Source organism: Chiloscyllium plagiosum, chromosome 16 (assembly GCF_004010195.1).
Source record: "Chiloscyllium plagiosum isolate BGI_BamShark_2017 chromosome 16, ASM401019v2, whole genome shotgun sequence".
Classification (NCBI taxonomy): Eukaryota; Metazoa; Chordata; class Chondrichthyes; order Orectolobiformes; family Hemiscylliidae; genus Chiloscyllium; species Chiloscyllium plagiosum.
The window spans coordinates 52,068,291-52,075,454 of NC_057725.1; positions in this window are offsets into that span (position 1 = coordinate 52,068,291).

Sequence of the window (7,164 nt, forward strand, 5' to 3'; positions counted from 1 at the left end):
GGAGATGAAGTGTTATGTGGCACTATCAATTGTTAAATGGGGCAAACTTCAAACAGATCTCACAACACAAGACTGGATACCCATGAGAGGCTGTGGGCAATTAACAGCACAGAATTGTACTCCAACATAATCTTCAAACACATTGTCTGGCATATCCCCATTCTACTATTACCATCAAGCCCTATTACATCAACCCTGGAATAGTATAGGAGGGTGGTGGCCAATTAGACTGGAGGAGAAGGCTCCATAAATATCCCCATCCTTAACAATGGAAGAGCCCAACACATCAGTACAAAATATAAGGATATTGCAATCGCAGCAATCTTCAGTCAGAAGTGTCTAATGGATAATCCAACTCAGCCTCCTCCAGTGGTCCCCAGCAATACAGATACCAGTCTTTAGCCAATTTGATGCACTCCACATGATGTCAAGAAATAGTTGGAGGCACTGGATAATGCAAAGTCTATGGGCCCTCCCACAATCTAGCAATAGTACTGAAGACTTGTGCTTCAGAATTTGCCGGTCCTGTTGCAAGCTGTTCTGGTAACAGCAACGACGCTGACATCTACCCAACAATGTAGAAAATTGCCCAGGCATGTCCTGTACACAGGAAATGGGACAAATCCAACTTGGCCAAATACCACTCCATCAGTATACTTCTCTATAATCAACTTCCTATGTGCCAGATATGACTCCAACCAGCAGAAAGTTTGCCCCCATTTCCAGTTTTCCTAGGGCTCTTTAATGCCACACTCAGGCAAATGCAGCCATGATGTCAAGGGTTATCACTCTCACTTTACCTCTGGAATTCAGCTCTTTTATCCATTTTTGAAACAAGGCTGTAATGAGGTCAAGAGCTGAGTGGTCCAGGTGGAACCCAAACTGGGTGTCACTGAGCAGTTATTGCCAAGCAGCTGCTGCTTGATGGCACTGTTCATGATGCCTTCCATAACTTTGAATTATATCAACATAAATAGCTACCGTCATATGACTTGGCCATTAAATGTGCAGAAAATACAGCTACGGGTGAGTACCTGTAACTAAAATAAAAGAATACCGTTATAATTAATAAATGCACAATGAAGAATTGCCTCATGACCTCCACTAATTGGATGTTCTAGTTTAAATGTAATATTCAGACTATTCAGAAATCTGCACAGGCATGACAAAAATTAGACTGATCATTGGTTGCTACCTTCCTTCCTGTCACTCATGATTCCGCTCCTCCACTGGCGCCATATATCATATATCTGGCTGAAAATGTGTTGCTGGAAAAGCGCAGCAGGTCAGGCAGCATCCAAGGATCAGGAGAATCGACGTTTCGGGCATAAGCCCTTCTTCAGGAATGAGGAAAGTGTGTCCAGCAGGCTAAGATAAAAGGTAGGGATAAAAGGAGCGTTGGAAATGCGATAGGTGGAGGGAGGTCAAGGTGAGGGTGATAGGCTGGAGTGGGGTGGGGGCGGAGAGGTCAGGAAGAAGATTGCAGGTTAGGAAGGCGGTGCTGAGTTCGAGAGATTTGACTGAGACAAGGTGGGGGGAGGGGAAATGAGGAAACTGGAGAAATCCGAGTTCATCCCTTGTGGTTGGAGGGTTCCCAGGCGGAAGATGAGGCGCTCTTCCTCCAACCGTCGTGTTGCCATGGTCTGGCGATGGAGGAGTCCAAGGACCTGCATGTCCTTGGTGGAGTGGGAGGGGGAGTTAAAGTGTTGGGCTACGGGGTAGTTGGGTTGGTTGGTCCGGGTGTCCCAGAGGTGTTCTCTGAAACGTTCCGCAAGTAGGCGGCCCTCACTTTCTCCTCCCATCAAATATCTGGCACCAAGGATTGTCCAGTCTCCACAGTGAGGTTGAGGAGCATGCAAAAGCCCACAGTAAATCGCAACAGTTGCACTACTGAGTACCACAGCACACCTCCAAAGCAATCCAGGAAATGAAAACATTATTTCAGCACATCAATATCCTGCTTGATACCATTGTGTGCTGCATCTAGATGTCTGTCAGCTTATGGTTAGTGGATAACTATCATAGCCCAGTAGCCACCAATTACTTTGTTGTGCTGCTGGATACCAGGCAGTGATCAACATGATTCATTACTGATGATCACACATCGGGTGAATGTTGCAGAAGAGGAGTGTTTTTCAGTCCCAGTGGAGATCAGCGTTGACAGGTGGTGCCTGTAAAAAATAGGCATGCAATCTAAGGTACCCTGCATTACGGACAAGCCAGCAATGTTAGCAAAGTTGCATGTTTGCTATGCTTACTTCATTCTCAAGTAAATGAGGAGAGAGCTTCCATGACCTTTGTGGAAAACCGAGGATTAACAAATTGAGATTTGGCAAATGACTCCGTCTTATGGCCTGGAAAAGTGAAATCAGAAAAAAAATTACCTTCAGTATATTATGGCCCCACAATGAAACGTGACACGATAGATCATAGTTTAATTTTTGGAATTAGTTACTGCGATTGGTAGCTAAACATATTCATGTAAGACTGGCAACATTCTTTAACGAAAGAACACAAGTTTGTTCCACAAAAGGAAACAAACAAATAAAGCTATGGAAGTAATAATAATTTAGAAAGATTTTAACATCAGATTTCATTCCAATACTGAAAGCCCAGACCACACATTAACTTTAAAATCGTCATCCTCATTTCCACATTACTGCATGATCTTGTCCTCCTATAACTGAGCAAGATCTTCCAGTGTTCTGTCTCTCAGCATGTTTAATTCCATCAACCTAGACCAAATATTATCAACACTTAACATCCCATGCTTTTGAATGTCTTCACCAGAATTCAAGATACTTTTACTTTCTTTGGGAACACAGTGATTATTGTCTTTGAACTCTGCGCTTTTCCCTTATATTCCCTATATATCTACTTGCATATTTACTTAGCTGAATATAATTATCGAATTTGGCAATCATTCAACATCAGGATGATAACTGGGACTTGTTTTTTCATGGCTCTCCTACTTGTTTTTCTCTGCCCTGGGACAGATTATATCATAAACTTGCAATTTCAGGGTTTTGCCCAAATATTTCTCTTACATTAATGATAACATGCAGTGTGGCCTTTTAGACATAAGAATGGTGTTATAGTATTATCTGAGTTATAACTCAAAATTCTAGCTCTTCATACACAGAAAAAGACCCCTTTAGCAGATATTGTGACTGAAGTTATAATCTGTGAATCAGGTTTACTGAAAGTAAAAACAAAACAAGAGACAATTAATGTTGCATTTTGCACGGTTGCAATTTTTACTTTTGACTTCTTTATTCCCAAAGTAATGACAGACATTATATTTTAGTGACACTTCTAGTTAAACAGTCAAATGAAGTAAGTCATAATTCCAGGAAGGTAACAGCCAGCTCTCTATAAATATACATTTTCAAGGAAAAGGTTTACGAATTTATGTCCCTACTTTGCAATGTTAAAATCCAACTCGGAATGTACATTCATTGCAAATGATTTGAGTTACAATTTATAAAATGCCTGAAGTAACAAATTCAGTGCGGGTGGTATTAAGAGGTGTCTTCTACACAGAAAATAAGGGGTTTAAAAATAAAACTAATGGGAACCTATTGGTGTCCCATCCAGATGTATTTTAAAGACACAAGAGGGAGGAAGATAGTGAAACAAAAGGCAAGAGAAACACATCTCAGCGAATATGACAGAGGCAGCGAAAGGAGATAGGTGCCAGAGTGACAACAAGAGAGGAGAGTGACAGAAGGACAGAAACAAGAGGAAAACGTGACACGGAAAAGTGGTGTGAAAGGCATATGACAGCTGGCAGAGAATGAGGAGTTGTAAAATAAAAGAGAAATAGAGGTGAGATGGAAGAAAGTAATCAGCAAACTGATTGCCTTAAAGCTAAAGAATTAAGTAGTCAGAAAGGAATTCCCAACACTTGGGGTTAGAAGGTGGAAATCTTAACATCAGCACCAACTTCCACAATATAGACCCTTAATACTGCACACTTCTCAAGTTGTTTCATAAGTGCATTAATACACATGGTTTGACACTAAGTCACATTTGAGATAAGACAGAAAAGGGCAGAGAATTAAAGAATGTATTAAAAGAGGATAAAGAGACTTTTTTTCATGGGATGTAGACATCACTGCCTACTCCATTTATTGTTTATCCTTAATAGCACAGAGAGAAGTTAAGAGGGTCTGGAGTCAGATGTAGACCAGACCAGGTAAGATTTCCATTTTTAATCATTGATGGTTATATGGTCACTAAGAGGCTAGCTCCTTTTTAATTCCAGATTTTTATTGACTTCAACTTTCACCATCTGCCACGATGGGATTCAAACCAATGTTTCCAGAACGTTGGTTCAGTGCATTACTACTACTACACCAAATCTCCTGTAAAGGGAGGGAATTCCAGAAGTTATGTCTTAGATAACTGAAGCCATCAACAATTAGGTGAAGAAAATCAAGGATGTACATGAGGCCAGAAATGGAAAATTCCAATTGGAGTTCTCTGCTGCTGTACGCCTTGAGAATATACAGAGCAATGGAAAAGGGGAGCCATCAAGGTATTTGAACATGAGAGTGAAAATTTCAAATTGAGATTGAGGGTTCTTGAATCATGTGCGTCAGTGCGTACAGGTGATGGGCAAAAGTGATGGGTAATCAGAACTTAGTGAAGTTAGAATGCAACAGAGTTTTGGTTTTGCTAAAATTTACAGGAGGTTCAGGATGGTCAGCAGGCCAGGAGAGCATTAGACAAGCCATGTATTCAAATCTGAATGGACTCGGGTAGAATTGAAGATGGGTGTCGTTAATTGAGACAAATGGGGATGGAACCTACCTCAGGATAAAATAGGACACCAAGGTCATACCTCATTCAGTCTCAGAAAATGTCAAAAGAGGGCCAGAGAGACACATTTGTAGTAGTCTGAAATCAATGGCTTTGGTTTTCTCAGTTTTTCAGTGGAGGAGCTTTTTCTTATCCAATTCTGATTGTCAGGTAAGCCATTTGGCAAATCTGATGCAACAGAAGAGTAAAGAAATATGGTGATTAAAGTTGGATGTTGAGAGCATACCTCTAGAAGCTAACATTTTGTTTTCACATGATATTAATGAATGAAAAACTTGTAGATAAGAAATAGGAAGGGCAATCCAGAAATAATGGAATGAAGAGAAAAGCTATTTCATCTGCCAATGACTGGACTGGTGATTGGATGGAGTAGTCTCATTCAGCTTGATAATTGTTGGAGTAGGAAGGCGAGTCATACCGGACTTGAAATGTTAACTCTATTTCTCACTTCACGGATGCTGACAGACCTGCTGGGTTTCTCCAGCATTTTCTGTTTTATTCCAGGTTTCCACATCCACACTACTTTTTTTTGGAAGACGATGATGTGCTCAATTGTTTGTAAGAATTGTCTTCTTGCAAAACTTACGAGTGTCTAACTAAGATGTGATTGTACAATTAGACAGAATTTGCTGGATAATCCTTAATGTGAGGATAAATTACCTGACAATCAATTTAGCATTATCAGTTGATGACTTACAGAAACTGGAAACTACATAGATCAATATACAGGACCTTTTTCTTTGCAGACAAAAAAAAATGTACACACATTGCACCTGTTTCAATTCAACAAAATAGGTGATAGCCATTTGCTGGTTAATTTCTCAGGGCAATGCCCTGACCAGAGTCAGCCTATCTGTTTTAAAAAATTAAACAAAGTATGGCTGTTAACTGTGAGTCAGCATTATTGTGTATTTACCATGGAAACACCTCTACCATAGTCTACATCGCAAATAATCAGTGTTCTCCTTTTGTGCAGTACAAATGTTGGTTTGCTCCTTTAATTTTTATACCTGGGAAATGTCCTGTTGAGTCTAAGTTGAAAGTTTTTGACATAAGGTATCTTTTTCAACAACAGTCAAGGTGTGCACTACCAAATGACTATTTGTTATAATTTTATTTTGATTTGTAAATTGTTTTATCTAAATTTTCACTGTCATTTTTCTTTTTGGTGCAAGTTTTTCATTTTATGCCTTGCTTCACTTTTATTTCACAATCATTTTCTTCCAGTTGTCTTGATTCCAGCTGCTACTTCACTTCCATCAGCAAAATGAACATTCCATGTCTACTTGCATTGTTACCTTTAATGGAAAAAATGTATATGTGCTATGTTGTTAAATGATTAACTTATAACATTGATGTTTGTTGGTTTATTACTCAAGAAGTCATTTCATCTGAGCGTACATACTATTGTAATTAGCATGGGAAAGCAAAAGCAATTGTGCAAAGCTTACAACATTTCAACTATAATCTCACGCACTATCCTGGCAATGAAGTCTGTTTCTGCCTAAAAGACTATAATTAAGGTTGACAAAGTGCCAATGATTTGCGTTGTTCAAAAAGCCTAGAAGAACTAGTAACATTGAAGTTGATGGGTTTATCAGGTTGTGCCAGATAGGATCAGAGAATCCCTACAGTGTGAAAACAGGCCATTCAGCTCATCCAGTCCACATCAACCTTCCGAAGACCATCCCACCCTATCCCTGTACCCTGCATTTCCCACGACCAACCCACCTGGCCTGCATATCTCTGGACACTATGGGTAATTTAGCATTGCCAATCCCCCTCTCTGCACATCTTTAGACTATGGGAGGAAACGAGAGCACCCAGAAGAAACCTACGCAGACAAAGGGATAATGTGCAAAATCCTCACAGATAGTCATAGAGTCATAGAGATGTACAGCATTGAAACAGACCCTTCGGTCCAACTTGTCCACACTGACCAGATATCCCAACCCAATCTAGTCCCACCTCCAGCACCCAGCCCATATCACTCCAAACTCTTCCTATTCATATACCCAACCAGATGCCTTTTAAATGTTGTATTTGTACTAGCCTCCACCACTTCCTCTGGCAGCTCATTCCATACACGAACCACCCTCTGTGTGAAAAAGTTGCCCCTTAGGTCTCTTTTATATCTTTCCCTTTTCACCATAAACCTATGCCCTCTAGTTCTGGACTCCCCTACCCCAGGGAAAAGATTTTGTCTATTTATCCTATCCATGCCCCTCATGATTTTATAAACTTCTCTAAGGTCACCTCTCAGCCTCCAACGCTCCAGGGAAAACAGCCCTAGCCTATTCAATCTCTCCCTATAGCTCAAATTCTCCAACCCTGGCAACA